A 17,218-nucleotide genomic window follows, 5' to 3' on the forward strand; every position below is an offset into this window, starting at 1 on the left:
GTGTCAGCAGGGCATGCCCATGCCCTGCCAGAAGGAAGAATGGGGGTGGCGTGGAGGAGAGGAAACAGTATGACCGTCTCCTCCCCCCTGCCGGGATGGGATAGAAAGGGCCGGACAAGGGAGCCGGCACAGGTCGCCAATATGGCGTGTGTGCAGCCTGGCTGCAGAGTGGTGGCTAGGCCAGCAGGTTCAGGACAGCATCATAACACTGGCCCCACCAGGAGGTACATACAGGGACAAGGTCCCTACCGACTTGTTCAGAGATCGGTTGAATGCCGGCGTTGGTCATGGGATCAAGGTCTCATCCAGTTTGGTCGTGGTCATGGTCCTTCTATTTCCATTTTGGGTGGTCATTCTTGGTATGTGGTCACTTTCACTGTTTGTTCTGTTATCTGGGCGTCGATGCAGTGTTGTCACTCCTGCATATGGTGATTGTCACATTCTAGGGTAGTTCGTTGGGTAAATTACATGCGCTGTCGGTCCAGTTGACAGGGTGTCCGTGTTTGATTGTGATGTTCGTGGGAGCAAAGTCCCGTCCGATATCGTGGTACTTTGAGCTTTCTGGTACAGTTGACAAAGTAATGGCACTCATGAGAGCAGAGTCCCGTCCGATGAGTTGTAGTTGTAGTCAGGTCCTGCATCAAGCCTGGGGAGGTTGGGTCATTGCCCTTAGCCGGGTAAACAGCTCATGTGCAAAGCACGAGAGGGCCTTGTAGTGCTCCTCCTCATGTAATATAAGGTGCTCCCGTTCCTTCGGATTAAAGCGTATCTTTGTGATGAAATGACATCTGATGTCCTCAAAGAGGGGACAATCGTGCATTAGGTGTGACCATGTTTGGTTTTCTCCGCAGTGGCATAATGGGGAATCCCTGATGCCGAAGGTTGACAGCTTGGCATTAAAAGAGCCATGCCCTGTTAGAAGAAAGGTGGTGTAGAGCCCCGGTGAGAACCAGTTTGGCTGTTCGGGATACACTTGGGTAATGTCCGGGATGAACTTCCGGGTTATCTCACCTTTAGTTGAGTCTGCCCATCGGGACTGCCAGGTTTGTTGAAGATATTTGGTTAGTCGTTTCTTTTCTGCGTTGCTGTTGTTGGTCGGGTCTGTGGTGAAGCCAATGCAAGTTACACTGTTCCCTCTTGATAGTTGATATAGCATGCCACAGCGGACAATCTCCAGGTCCAAGGGTAGGAGCCCTACAAGGGCCTGCAGTGCGTGTGAGCTGACCGTGCAGCATGCTCTGGAGACAGTGAGTAAGATGCTGCGCTGTATCGTTTCTAGCTTTCTTTTATTGACTGCGGTGGTTGCTTTTTTAAACCAGATCCCTGCTGCATAGCTGATGGCTGGAATGAAGAAAGCCTTGTAAAAGAGGATCAGGGTTCTTTTCCTTAAGCCCCAATCCTTTCGCGAGACTCTTGCTATGAGGGCTGAGTAGTTTTTGATCTTTTTTTGTAGATATACGAGGTGTGGGGTGAATGAAAGATTTTTGTCAAGGATGATTCCTAGGTATTTTAATTCCGTGGTCAGTTTTATGGTTTTTCCTTCTATTTTTATCTGAGGTGGCCTCCTGATATCAAGGGAGCCTTTTAAAAGTATTGAGGATGTCTTATAAGGTGATATTCTTAAGTGATGATTTTTTGACCATTCTTGGAGGGTATCTATGGCCCTGTTTGCAATAGCCTCAAGTTGTGCACGATTGTCCGCCTCCAGCATCAGGACCAGGTCATCTGCGAAGGCTTGAGCATCTGCTCCGTTTAGATCCTGGTTGAGGAAGCCGTCCAACACCAAGTTCCAGAAGAGAGGCCCCAGGACTGATCCCTGTGGGCATCCCCGGAACACCGGCCGGGTGAGTTGGCTATAGGGTGTAGATACTGAGATCCTTCTGTCCGAAAGATAGGTTTTGATGCATTGGTATAAGTTGCTGGGAATGTTTGCCTCCCGGAGTCTGCCGAGGACACTTGGCCACCAAAGTGAGTCAAATGCCCCGGCAAAGTCAATGGAGATAATAAGGAAGTATTTACTATTGCTGTGTGTAGCTGCATTTATTATACGTTCCAGGGCATCCACGGTGGAACATCCTCGTCGAAAGCCAAATTGCTTGGGAGAGGGGAGGCCTGCTTCTTGGTAGTGAGCTTGTATCCTGCTGTGTAGTAGGTGTTCATACAATTTACTTAGTACTGGCAGTAGGGCTATGGGTCTGTATGACTCCGGGAGTTCCTGTGGTTTCTTCGGGTTCTTCAGTATTAGTCTAATTCGTGCTGCTCTCCAATCATGGGGAAAATATCCTGCAGATAGGCAGTGGTTATATAAGTTTAATATAGTTGTTGGGATATATTCCACGGTCTTTTTTACAATTTCTGGCTCCAGGTAGTCTTCGCCGGGTGTTCGCTTATTTCTTATTTTTGCTGTTGCCAGATGGAGGTCTTCAAGTGTGAACGGGTCCTCCCGATGTGCTGGGCAGTAGTTAGTATTTTCCTCACAGAGCAGAAGTTGCTCAGGAGTGTGGTCTGAGGGCAGTTTCTGGAAGATAGTATTCAGAATATTGTCTATAGATTGGTGCCAGGATGTGGTATAGTGGCCATCGGGTGTCTTTGTTGAAGATATTACTTCTCCTTTTGGTAATTTATTAGTTGCCACTTTGTATACAACCCCCCAGGGGTCCTTATTCCCTGTTGTTGAGACTAGTGTCTCCCATGAACTTTTTTTCCGGGTTCTTATTAGGGCTGTGTATTTGTTTCTGACCTCACGGTATTGTTGTCTGAGGACTTCTACCTCTGCCGCCGGCCAGGATCTTCTTGCTCGCTGGAAGCTTTTACGGCGTGTATTTACTTCATTCCGCAGTCTCTGAAGCTCAGGGCACCACCATGGGACTGAACCTGCAGATGGTTTCTTTCTTTTTATAGCTATGTTTGAAGCCTCTGTGATTAGACTTACTATAGCACGCTGGTGCTGGTCTGGGGTGAGGTTTGTGCTATCGAATGCTTCAACAGAGTATGTCAGTGCCTCCCGAAATTGTTCCCAGTTTGCCTTGGCTATAGCAAATCTGTTGAGGATTGTTCTGGGTGTGGGTGGTCTATTGAGGGCACGGTGCATCTGGAAAGTTATTACTCTATGGTCAGAGGTTGTCCAGTCCTCTCTGACCTTCCATGAGGATATGTATCCTGCTGTGGAGCGAGTGGCTAGGCTTATGTCTATTGTTGCCTCCCAAAGTGTACTTGAGAAGGTCGGTAGATTATTTGGCTGATTCAATACTGTGAAGCTGCTGTTGGTCAGGAATTCTTCCAGGCGCTGTCCATTGGCAGTTCCTCGTCGATCAGGAGTTGTACTGTGCCAGGCTGGTGACCTGCAGTTTGCATCTGCACAGACGATTATTTTAGTATTAGGGAGCTCGTGGAGGACATTTTGCAGGTATTGGGTTGCAGGGAGAATATCTTCACAGGTAATGATCCTCCACAATGCACACAGTGCAATTGTCCACTCACAATAAAGCATATTCTTATTGAGTGTACTTTATACACCACTGCCCGCCAAGTCTCTTTTAGCTTTCTACCAAACCTTAAAGAACCTTTGACACTCTGCCATATCATAGGTAACGACGCTAATCTACTGGAGTTCTTTCACTTCACAAAAATTATCGAATTATATGATCGTTTTTAAGTAATGCCATCACAACCACCATGCATGTGTACCATTTATAACAGTGATAGGTGCAATATGGCCTAAGCAGCCCTTGCACCAAAAAAACAACAACAACAACAACAACAATCCTTTCTGTGGTGTGGTGGGTCAGGGTAAAGGAGGTGTTGAAGGTGGTTCTGGAATCTGGTACGGAACGGGGGCATGAGTGTGGCAGATATTTGACCGTGAGGATGGTGGAGGAAGCGGTACACTGTTTGTCATTCCGAGTGTCTCTCCGAAAGGGTAGCTTCGTGCATAGATCCAGTCTGTTAAGTTGACTAAAATTGATTTTCTTTTCAGGTTATGTCGATCGACAATATTTGGTGTTGCTATAATTATTTATAAATAAGTTCCGGTAAACATTTGTAACAATGGGGATTTCTTAGTCTTGTGATGATCTTTTCATAAGGAGAAGAATTTCCATTACACTTGAGGGTTTTGGATAGATCGGGAGTACGTGTATGTACGTGTTTTTCGCTGACATCCTCTTGGCGTGGTTGTTTACTGGGAAACGGCCTTCCGCTGCTCCTTGGTAACCATTTTTCAGACCCAACTCAGTCAACTTCTCTGTTTTAACTGTTTTGTTAAACAGAGTATTCTTGAACGTTAGTTCAATCACAGCGTAACGGATGCTGCTTTTGAAATAACATTCATGTGCCGCCCTACAAATCAATCCAATATCCATCATTCCAAGTGTAAGTAGCCAGTTTCGCACAGAGATCCAATTGATTGTTTTGCTACCTGATCATGCCACATTAATGGCGATAATTATATTCTCAAATGTCTGCTTATGAATTTATACTTAATTTACAAATTAGGTCCATAGATTGAGGGATGTGAAAAATATGGTTTGTAATTAGCTTTGTGGTGTTGTGTACCATAGATTTTTAGAGTGATCAATGAGGCACCGGTGGTGATGGTTGGTTAGGGAAAGGTGAGTGGGAAACAGTGTATATAACATTCACCATTAACCTTTCTGTGGTGTTGTCGGTCAGGGTAAAGGAGGTTGGTTGGTTGGTTGGATTGGATATTTTACTGGCGCATCAGCTTCTATGGCTATAATGCGCCAAACTTATGATTTATGGCTTATTCAATGATGTCTTTTGTTATGAATTTTATATCAAATTATAGTAGTTAATCCGTTTGAGAAACTGGAAGACTTCGGATATATTAGATTTATCTGACAATATTGTTCTTAATGAAAATGTGTCCATTCCTTTTAAGGATTTAAAGGTAATCTGACGCTGTCGTGTGAAGTTAGGGCAGTCAAGTAGGATATGTTGGATCGTTTGCACTGTTTGACAGTCGGAGCACTGCGGCGGAGATTCGGCTCGGAGTAGATAGGAGTGGGTAACATTGGTGTGTCCTATTCTTAATCTGCTCAGTATAACTTCTTCTTGTCTGTTGGTTCTTCTACTGGTTTTCCATTGCTGTAACAGCGGTTTTATCTGTAATAATTTGTTACCAGCCTGTTCCTGCCATTTTTGTTGCCACTGCTTTTCGCCACTATTTCGAATTGTAGTTTTATAGTCCAGGTATGGTATTTTTATGCTATTGTTGATTGGGCCTTCTGCTTGTTTTGCTGCTTGGTCTGCCTGTTCATTGCCATCTATTCCTACATGTCCGGGAACCCAGCAGAATCTTATGTTCTGCTTTCGCTTTGCTAGTTTTGAAAGCGTGTTATGTATTTTACATACGGTCGGATGGGTATTGGTGGTGCTATCCTTTAAGGCTTGCAGAGCATTGAACGAATCGGTAAATATTATACTGTTGGCGATGTTGGTTAGCCATATATGGTTTATGGCTAGTTGTATAGCCTCCAGTTCTGCCGTATATATGCTGCACTCAGTTGGAAGTAGTTTGGAAATAATGGTGTTGGGGAATTTGGCTGCAATTCCTACTTTGGTTTCTGTTTTGGAGCCATCTGTGTATATCAAGGTAGTATTACAATGTTGGTCTCTGTAGGCTGCGTGTAATTGTTGGAAATTTTGTGTAGGTAGGGAATCTTTGTTCCATTTATGCATATGAAGATCGCATATCGTTTGAATGGTATCCCAAGGTGGATATGGAATTTTAGGAGAAACTGCTATCTGACTGAGATCTAAATTACGTTGCTGGATTAGGTCTCTTAAATATATGCCTGCTGGTTTGTTAGCATTTGGATGTGCTCTATATAAGTTTTCCAAACTTGGTTCGTGTAGGATTGTCCATGTCGGGTGGTCAGGTATTGATTTTATCTTTGCAGCGTAGTATAACAACAAGTTTTGTCTCCGGAGTTGTAGTGGTGGTTCATGAGCCTCTGCATATAGGCTGTGGACTGGTGAGGTGCGATATGCTCCTAAAGCTGTTCGTAAAGCGCTGTGGTGCACTGGATCAAGCCACCTCAGGGCACTTGGTTTGGCTGAGTTATACACTGGGGCTCCATAGTCTAGTCGAGATCTTATGAGGGCTCTGTATAATCGCAACAGAGTAACTCTATCTGCACCCCAGGTCGTTGCGGACAAGACTCTCAAAAGATTTAGTTTCTTGAGGCAGTTTGTTCTTAGTTGTTTTATATGTTCTAAAAAGGTTAGTTTTTTATCAAGAATAAGTCCAAGAAATTTTATGGTTGGCTTGATTGGGATTAACAGTCCATTAAGTTTTAATTCCGGATCTAAATGAAGGTTTCTTTTCCTACAGAAGTGTGCGCCTACAGTTTTTTGTGTTGAGATCGTGAAACCATTTTCCTGAGCCCAGTTGCTGACTTTGTTTATTGCACCTTGTAGCTGGCGTTCTATTGTTCTCATGTTTTGGGATTGGAAAGAAATACTGAAATCATCTACGTAAAGAGCTGTATTTATGGAGGATGGTATATGTTGGGTTATAGAGTTTATTTTTATTGCAAATAAGGTGGCACTGAGGACTGATCCCTGTGGTACTCCTTCTTCTTGTAGGAAGACCTTTGAGTGTGTAGTTTGTATTCGTACTTGGAAGGTTCGATGCTGTAAAAAGTTTTGGATGAAAACAGGGAGATGTCCTCTTAGTTTTAAGTTATATATGTCCCGGAGAATGCCATAGCGCCAGGCTGTATCATATGCCTTTTTGATATCGAAGCATATCATGACTAAATGTTGTTTTTTAATGAAAGCATTTCGTATGTTGTTTTCTATTTTAATCAATAGGTCCAAGGTTGATCTATGTTTCCTGAAGCCACACTGCACTGGGCACAAAAGGTTATGGTTTTCTAGGTACCACATGAGTCTTGAATTTATAATCTTTTCCATTAACTTTCCTAGGCAGCTGGTAAGTGCAATTGGACGGTAGCTGTTTAGATTAGTAGGATCTTTGCCAGGTTTTGGGAAAGCGAGGACAATTGCATGATGCCACTTGCTAGGAAATTCTTGTTCCATATAAATTCTGTTGTATAAAAGAAGTATAGATTGTAAAGATTCTTCGCTGAGTTTCTTTATCATTATATAATTAATGCCATCTGGACCTTCTGCACTTTGTTTTGTTTGTGACAGTACCTTATGGAGTTCTACTATGGTTAGTGGATGGTTATATTGTTCTAAATATTTTGTGGAGAATTTTAAGTTGTATTTTTCTTGATGATTTTTATATTTCTGGAATTCCGGTGAATAGGATGTGGTGGCAGATATTTTGGCGAATGTTTCACCTAAAGCATTTGCTATTTCTTTTGGATCAGCGATGTCTTGTCCTTGCCAGTTGATAATTGGATGTACTAAATTTTGGTATCTGTTGTTCATTTTTCTTATTTTATCCCAAACTGTTTTAGTATTTGCAGTTCTATTTATAGTTGAGGCGAAACGTATCCAGGAGGCTTTCTTGCATGCCCGTCTGACATATCTTGCTCTTGCTCTCATTTTTTTGAAATGTATTAGATTGTCTGTGGTAGGATTTTTGCGAAAAATATTCCATGCTCTGTTTCTATCTCGTTTTGCTTGGGTACATTCCTCATTCCACCAAGGCTTTGGGAATAGGGGAAGTTTGGTAGACGTTTTTGGTATTGATTGTTCTGCTGCTTGGCTAATTTGATTCGTTACATATTGTACTGCTTGGTCAATGGTTAGTTGTCGGACTCTCTGTTGTTCTATTACTGCTAAATTTTTGAATTTTTCCCAGTCTGCTTTGTGAAATTTCCATTTGGGTTTTCGTCTGGATTGACATAGGGTGTCTTTTGTTAAAGTGACAATAATGGGGTAGTGGTCACTATGTAATGGTTCATCATGAACTGTCCATTCCAAAATAGGATATAATGCTGGGGAGCATAAAGTAAGGTCTATCGCTGAGCTTGTTCCTGTTGGAAGGTGGAAATACGTGTGTTTTCCACTGTTCAGGAGGATTAGATTTTTGGCATCTATTATTTTTTCTATTTGATGTCCTCTTTTGTTAAAATCAGTATTTCCCCATAAATGGTGATGTCCATTTAGATCCCCCATTATACAGTAGGGAGGGGGTAGTTGATCTATTAGTTCTTCTAAGTCTTCGTAATTTATTTCCTGGTTCGGAGGTAAATATATTGATACTATTGTTATTAAACGACTTGTTGCTATACGGACTGCTACTGCCTCAAGAGTGGTTTGTAGGTGGACTGCTTGGACTGGTATATGAGAGTTGACAAGGATTGCTACTCCTCCATGGGCTATAGAATTATTTATTCGGTCTCGTCTATGTATACTGTAATTCTTGATTAAGATTGCATCGTCAGGTTTTAGATACGTTTCTTGTAAGCAGAAACATATCGGGTGATATTGAGAAATTAAATCACGAACATCGTCAATATTCTTACGGAAACCTCGGCAATTCCATTGAATAAAAGTACTACTCATTGTTTTGTTTTAGATGAGTTTTCTGGTTGTTTTCTCGTTACTGTTTTAAATTTTTCTGTCCGTGATTTGTCTTTTTTAGGGAAATATGGCTTTCCAGTGTCCATATCTTCCTCGGCAAATATTTCTAGAACGGGTTCTTCTTGTTGTGTTTTTCCTGCTGTGTCCATTTGTTCAGCAGCATGGTGCATTATTATCGAGGTATCTTCTTTGGTTTTTCCCTGCGGTGGTGAAAATACTGTTGGTGGAACTGAGATAGGGGTGTTTGCCGCCTGTTCTCGTTTCTGCTGTTTTGGGGGCATGAGCCATTTGCGTGCCCATTCTGACAACGATTCATTTGGTGCTATTGTAACGTCGGTTTGTGATCCTGTTGTTTGTTGGTTCTGGGTTATTTGCACTACTTGAGCTATCTGTGCATAGGTAGGTTTCCTTGTGTTGGCTGGTTGTATCGTCTTTCTGGCTTCCTGGTATGTAACTTTGTGTTCTGCTTTGTATCTTTGGATTTTCCTTTCCTGTTTCCATCTTTCGCATTCTCGAGAATAAGCAGTGTGGCTTCCACCACAGTTTGGGCATTTAGGATGCTCGGTTGTGCATTCTTGGTTGGTGTGTTCTCGGGAACCACATTTGGCACATATTGCTGTTCCTCTGCATGTTGTTTGTGAATGTCCGTATTTTTGACATTTAAAGCATCGAATAGGATTTGGTATGTAGGGTCGGATTTGACAAAGCAAGTATCCTGCTTTCACATGCTGTGGTGGATTTGGAGTGTTGAAGGTTAAAATGATATTTCTGGTCTGGATGATTATTCCTTCTTTTTTGACCGTTATTCTTTTAACATGAATGACTCCCTGGGTTTTCATTTCTTGTAATATTTCTTCTTCTGTTATACTGAGGAGATCCCATTCAGAGATTACTCCTTTCGAGGTGTTTAAAGTATTATGGGGTGTAATGGATACTGGGACTCCTCCAAAAGTGGACGTTTTCATTAGTTGCTCTGACTGTCGTATATTGGCTGTCTCAATTAATAGGTCGCCTGATTTTAATCTTTTTACTGCTTTTGGAGTTCCAGCTATGCTTTCCAGACATTTTTGTATCAGGAAAGGGGATAATTTTCCAGTGGACTGTTCGCCCGTAGAATGAATGATGAGATACTTTGGAGCGGGTATCTCATATATATCGGTTTTTTGCCTTTTGGCCATGTTTGTACAAATTTCTTCATGTTCTTGAGTTGACTGGGCCATGTTAGAGGATTTTGTGATTTTGTTGTCAGAATCCATGCTGTTTGCTCCTTTTCGCCCTGGGAGTGAGAGCTTTTCCTCCCAGGTTTCCAGCCCCGCCACGTGGAGGCAGGAGCGGTGCCACCTAGTGACCAAGCGGAAAAAAAATTAGGTTAGTAGGTGATTAATATAAAGAAAGGTGACTTTCCTTTCTGTATTAGTAAGTTTTAATGTGCTAAATGTTATTAATATATACAGTAGGAGTTTAAGGAGATTGCAAAAACTCACACAAAAAATAAGCTCTTTATAATAACTGGCACGCTAGAAAATTCGCTGAAAGGTCGCTCGAATCACTACGCTTGGCACTCGGGGCCGGTAAAGGAGGTGTGAAGCATTGGTAAGATGTACACTTCATATAGATGTAGGAAAGGAAAGGAAAAAACTGACTCGAGTAAATAATACAAAGGTCTTTGTGATAACAGAAGAAGAGAAAAAGCAGTATGTACTGGAACTTAAGAACAAGTTCGAGCTCCTGCAGACTGCTCAGGACTAAGATATCGATGAGGAATATTACAACATTCTTGAAGTGATAAAGCCCAGGAAACCTATAGGGAAAAAGAAATCCAAGGAAGAAAGAATTAGTCAAGAAACACTTGTTATGATGAACCGAAGGCGACAAATGAAGAGCAAGGTAAACACTGACAAGGAGAAAATTGAGTACACTGAGTTATGTAAAGCCATAAGAAAGAGACTCAGAGAAGACATAAGAAGATTTAACACAAGAAAAATAGAACAAGCTTTAAGGGAAAACAAAGGACTTAAATCAGCAGCCATGAGCAGGAACACAGAAAGACAAGTGATACTGAAACTGAAGTATAGCGATGGTGTACTTATAAACACCTGAGAAGGCATAATTCAAATAGCAGGAGACTATTATACAGAATTATACAAGGAGCGAGGGAATGATGCGAGCTGTGGGGAAGCTGGATCGAATATTAGCAACACATACGACATACCCGATATTCTTCCTGATGAGGTAGAACATGCATTGAAGGAAATGAAGAATCAGAAAGCCCCGGGGAAAGATGAAGTTAATGTAGAGTTGTTAAATTTGGGAGGAAAAAACACAACACAAAAACTGGAAAGGCTCTTCGCAAAGTGCCTTAGAAAAAGTGTGACGCCTAAGCAGTGGAATAATGCAATCATAGTTTTCCTGCATAATTAAGGAGATAAATCAGAAATTGGAAAGTATAGACCAATTAGCCTGTTATTCCACATCTACAACTTGTTCACAAGGGTCATTACTAACAGATTAGAAAGAATACTTGATGAGAATCAACAGAAAGAGCAAGCTGGCTATAGGACAGGATTCTCAACTATGGATCACCTTCACGTAATATCACAGCTAACGGAGAAAGCAAATGAATATAAAACACCATTTTGCCTGGCATTTGTGGATTATGAAAAGGCATTTGACTCCATACAGCATAAGGCAATGTTTCGGGCATTGGAAAGACAAGGCATACATACCCCATATATTATGATTTTGAAGTAAATATTAGAGAACGCTACCTCCTTTATTAGACTACACAAAGACAGTAAGAAATTTAAAATCGAGAAAGGAGTTCGACAAGAAGACACAATATCTCCGAATCTGTTTATTGCTGCCCTTGAGGAAGCTTTCGGAAGATTAGACTGGTCGCAGAAAGGAGTCAATGTGAACGGAAACCATTTACGATTTGCAGATGGTATGGTGGTCATAAGCCACGATCCCAAAGAATTACAGGAAAACCTTAATCAGTTATGCACAGTTAGTAAGGAATTTGGACTAAAGTTGAATATGGCTAAAACAAAAGTAATGATGAACAAGTATACCACAGAAAGGGAAATAATGATTGAAGGAGAAGTAATTGAAAAGATAGAGTCATATACCTCTCTGGGACAAGTTATTAGCTGTAATAATGATAAATGCCTGGAAGTGAAGAGAAGAATAAATTTTGGATGGATAGCATTCAGGAAATATAGTCACATACTGAAGAGCAATATCCCAGTTTGTCTGAAACAAAATAATGAACCAATGTATACTCCCCACCATGCATGACATGGAAGTGAAAATTGGGCACTCACCAAAAGAATGGAAGAGAAGCTGAGAACTACACAGCGAAGAATGGAACGAATTATATTGGGAATCAGATTGTTTTTTTTTTTTTTTTTTTTTTTTTTGGTAGTTATTGGCGCATAGGCTTCTGTGGCCATTATGCACCTCCCAAGGTTTTTGTAGTACTTTGATCCAAGCCTGAGGTGGGAATCGAACCCACGACCTTTGGGTTGCCAGGCAGGCACTTTACCCACCCAGCTAGCCCGGTCGGCATCAGACTGTTAGATAAGAAGAGAAACACGTGGATTCGGCACCAAACTCAAGTAAATTGCATTCTTATCAAAACTAAAGAACTAAAATGGTTTGGCAGGACACATAGCTGGAAGACATGATGATAGATGGACTAAGAAAATAACAGAATGGTACCCAAGAGGGGCTAGAAGAAAATCTGGTAGACAAAGGCGGAGATTGATAGATGAAATTACTGAGTTTGTAGGTAGTAAATGAATGGCCAGTGCTCAAAACAGAAGGAAATGGAAAGTTGCTGGAGAGGCCTTCATCCTGCAATGGATTGAAAATGGCTGATTATGATGATGAAGGTGTGCTATACACAATGGCAGATGGTTCTGGAATCTGTTACGGAACGGGGGCATGAGTGTGGCAGATATTTGACCGTGAGGATGGTGTAGGAAGCGGTTCACTGTTTGTCACTCCGAGTGTCTCTCCGTAAGGGTAGTTTCGTACATGATCCAGTCTGTTACGTTGATTAAAAAATATTTTTGATATTCTTTTCAGGTTATGTCGCTGGGTTGCCTCTGAGGAGAACAATTTCCATTACACTTGAGGGTTTTGGATAGTTCGGGAGTACGTGTATGAACGTGTATTTCGCTGACATCCTCTTGGCGTGGATGTTTACTGGGAAACCGCCTTCCGCTGCTTCTTGGTAACCATTTTTCAGAACCAACTCAGTCAACTTGTCTCAGTTTTATAACTGTTTTGTTATACAGGGTATTCTGGAAAGTTAGTTCAAACACGGCGTAACGGATGCTGCTTTTGAAATAACATTCAAGTGCCGCCCTACAAAACAATTGAATATCCATCATTCCAAGTGTTTGTAGCTAGTTTCGCACAGAGATCCAAATGATTGTTTTGCTACGTGATCATAATACATTAATGGCGGTAATTATATTCTCAAATGCCTGCTTATGAATTTATATATAATTCACAAATTAGGTCCATAGATTGAGGGTTGTGAAAAATGTGGTTTTGTAATTAGCTTTTGGACGAAATGATTAATAAGCTATTTATAAATTTATTTGTGTGGTGTGCAATAGTTTGAGTGATCAATGTGGCTCCGTTGGTGATGGTTGGTCAGGGAAAGGTGGGTGCGAAACAGTGTATATAACATTCACCATCAACCTTTCAATGGTGTGGTGGGTGATGGTAAAGAAGGTGTGAAAGTGTGCTATACACAATGACAGATGGTTCCGGAATCTGGTCCGGAGCGGGGGCATTAGTGCGGCAAATATTTGACCGTGAGGATGGTGGAGGAAGCGGTAAACTGTCTGTCGTTCCGAGTGTCTCCCCGTAAGTGTAGTTCTGTACACAGGTCCAGACAGGTAAGTATTTTTTTCGTGTTTTACTTCATATTATTTTCTTTGTCTTAATATTAAGAAACATAATTTAATTTAGAAAAAGGTAGTTTTCGGATGCTTAATTGGTTCCCCCTCGTTTGGATGATCAAGTTGAAGGAGAACGAGTTGAAGTGTCATTATGTATAATCATGATTTTTGGAGTCTGCCGCTGGACGGGAAAATGAGAGCCCCATATGTGAGGCTCTCCTTTTCCCGTCCAGCGGCCGATTCGAGAAACAGCTATTCAGAAAGGTAAGTATTGTTTTGTATTTTACTTTATATTATTTTTATTGTCTGATTATTGAGAAACAAATTAATTTACAGAAAATTAGTTTCTGGAAGCTTTGACTGCTTCCGGTGGATCGGCCGGTTTAGCGTAAAGGCCGACTAATTCAAGTTTTATTTTATGTAGTCACGTTTTCATTTATGGAATCTTGCTGAACAGGAAAATGAGGGCTCATGTGGATATTCGCATGGAAAGTTATATATTGCGCGAAAGTTTGGAATTGGAAAAGCGATGAATTCAACAAATGAATTTGGCAAATGAAAATGAACTGAAAACATTAGAGAGAGATGTCAGAAAGAGGATATTCTAGAATCTAATCGATCTTCAAAATGGATTGCCTTTCCTTAACTGCAATGGGAAAAAAAAGCTGATGGGCTGAAAGACGTTTTTCTGAAGATTGACAAGAAACTGATGCAAGTTCAAGCACTGCTCATTTTTATTTCTATTTATTCATTATTCCCTTCTCTTTCTGCCTCTCTTTCCATTTTCCATTTCTTTGACTAAGCCACACCGTTAATCCCATCTCTGTGTTTATTCTTCTTTCATCTGGTTGCTTTTTATCTGCATCTAGTGTTGAGCCTATCTGTCTGGGAATTGTCTCCTTCTTCCATCGACAAACTTCTCTTCAGTACCTCTTTTTGTTTTGTATCTCTCATAGTCCTTGTATTCTCTCCTTTCTGTCTATGTTCCACATTCATTCTATTATCAGCTGCTCTCTCCTATCTCTCTGCACATAGCATTCTCATTTTTGTCCGTCGTGCCTGTTGTTGTCTGCATATCGCCTCTTGCTTGTCTGCATATCTTATTTTCTGTTTCTTTTCTTCCACATAACATTTCGTTTGCTGTCTCTTTCTGATTTGTGTATGTAGCCGTCCGTCTCGTTATCTCTATCTCAATGTTTCTTAGTGCCTCTCTAGCTCTACATCTTCCAGTTGCTTTTGTATCCTATTTATTATAACTCTCCTTCTCTACTTCTTTCCAATTGTCCGTGTTAGGAGTTTGAAAGGGCATGGATGGAAAGGCCTGTCCTGTAAAGGCTCCGAAACTGTCCAGTATAAGAACCAAATCTGAAAAAGGTAAGGCTTTCTATGAATACTAGGATTTTTAGATATTACGGCTTTGATTTATTAGGGCAACACATCACAATCGGTTAATATTGGTTAATCGGTTAATTCATAAGAAAGCAATAATTTATGAGTAAACGGTTGAGCCAAAATAACCGAAAAATGAGACAAAATAAAAATACTGAGCGATTTTGAACTAGCTCTGCTCTTATCTTCAGAGATAAAGCTAGAGAAAAGGCATAGAGCAGAACTGATTGTGATTGTGAAGTTTGCGGGAAACATCCCTTAAGTAACAGCAACATTTGATGTTTGGCGAAGGAACAAAGCTGAAATTTTGGATGCAAAGAAAGCAATATACAGTACCCCTAAATTAAACAAAAGGAGTAGATTTGAGTTGAAAAACATAACCATGTTTCGGCAATTCTTCACCAAATGAAGACAAAATCTTAGTTCCATGGAATTTCCGGTGTTTCACCGAATTTCTACATGGATCCAGAAAAGTATTTTTTGGTATTTACTTCTTATATTAACCTTCATCTAACCTCAGGTGTAGAGTGGTTTAGAATAAAGTAGGACGTTAACGGTTAGGATTTCACTTCGGATTGTCGTTTTCTGTATTACGTTTCTGCAATTTGTTGGATTATAGATTGAAAGTAAGTCAAGAGTGAAGAATTTCAATTAATTATTCACTCTTGACTATTAATTTCTATCTATAAATCGATCACTTGAGACAATATATATTACTTAATCAGAAATTTTGAGCAAGAAATACTAGGTGAAATATGATGGGTGCAAGACGTTTTAATGGAGGAGATAAATTATATTTATTAATATCAACAAAAGTATTAATTTTTGTATAGAAAAATATTCTATAGTGAACAATTTGTTGATGGTCAGGGAATGTTGTTTTGACAAGATTCCGATGGGATATTTGAAAAGGATAATGGAGAGTGTGAAGAACTGTTCATTCAAATATTAACCCAAATCCGGTGGAGTGGTGGTTAGGGTAATGGAGGGTGGGAAAGAGTGTTTATGCATTAAGTTTCTGGAATCTGGTGCGAAGCGGGGACATGAGTGTGGCAGATATTTGACCGTGAGGATGGTGGAGGAAGCGGTACAATATTTGTCATTCCGAGTGTCTCTCCGTAAGGGTAGTTTTGTACATAGATAAAGTCTGTTAAGTTGAATAAAATTGATTTTCTTTTCAGGTTATATCGCTCGGTTGCCTCTGAGGAGAAGAATTTCCATTACACTTGAGGGATTTGTATGAGGGATTTGTATAGATCAGGAGCACGTGTATGCACGTATTTTTCGCTGATATCCTCTTGGCGTGGATGTTTACTGGGAAACGGCCTTCCGCTGCTTCTTGGTAACCATTTTTCAGAACCAACTCAGTCAATTTCTCTGCTTTATAACTGTTTTGTTATAAAACAGTTATAAAACAGAGACAGTTAGTTCAATCACGGCGTAGCGGATGCTGCTTTTGAAATAACATTCAATTGCCGCCCTACAAAACAATTGAATATCCATCATTCCAATTGTCTATCTGTACGTGGCCAGTTTCACACAGAGATCTAAATGATTGTGTTGCTTCGTAATCATACCATATTAACGGTGGTAATTATAATATTCTCAAATGTGTGTTTATGAATTTATACATAATTTACAAATTAGGTCCGTAGATTGAGGGATGTGAAAAATATGGTTTTGTAATTAGCTTTTGGATGAAACGATTTATAAGCTTTTTATAAATTTCTTTGTGGTGTAGTGTGCAATAGTTTTTAGAGTGATCAATGTGGCTCCGGTGGTGATGGTTGGTCAGGGAAAGGTGGGTGGGAAACACAGTGTATATAACATTCACCATCAACCTTTCTGTGGTGTGGTGGGTCAGGGTAAAGGAGGTGCGAAGGTGGTTCTGGAATCTGGTACGGAGCGGGGGCATGAGTGTGGCAGATATTTGACCGTGAGGATGGTGGAGGAAGCGGTACTCTGTTTGTCATTCCGAGTGTCTCTCCGTAAGGGTAGCTTCGTACATAGATCCAGTCTGTTAAGTTGACTAAAATTGATTTTCTTTTCCTCTCTCTGAGGAGAAGAATTTCCATTACACTTGAGGGTTTTGGATAGATCGGGAGTACGTGTATGACCATGTTTTTCGCTGACATCCTCTTGGCGTGGATGTTTACTGGGAAACGGCTTTCCGCTGCTTCCTGGTAACCATTTTTCAGGACCAACTCAGTCAACTTCTCTCAGTTTTATAACTGTTTTGTTATAAAGGGTATTCTTGAAAGTTAGTTCAATCACGGCGTAACAGATGCTGCTTTTGAAATAACATTCAAGTGCCGCCCTACAAAACAATTGAATATCCATCATTCCAAGTGTCTATCTCTACGTGGTCAGTTTTGTACAGAGATCCAAAT

This window comes from Mastigoproctus giganteus, chromosome 12, assembly GCF_048544385.1.
Source record: "Mastigoproctus giganteus isolate SK-2022 chromosome 12, ASM4854438v1, whole genome shotgun sequence".
Lineage (NCBI taxonomy): Eukaryota > Metazoa > Arthropoda > Arachnida > Uropygi > Thelyphonidae > Mastigoproctus > Mastigoproctus giganteus.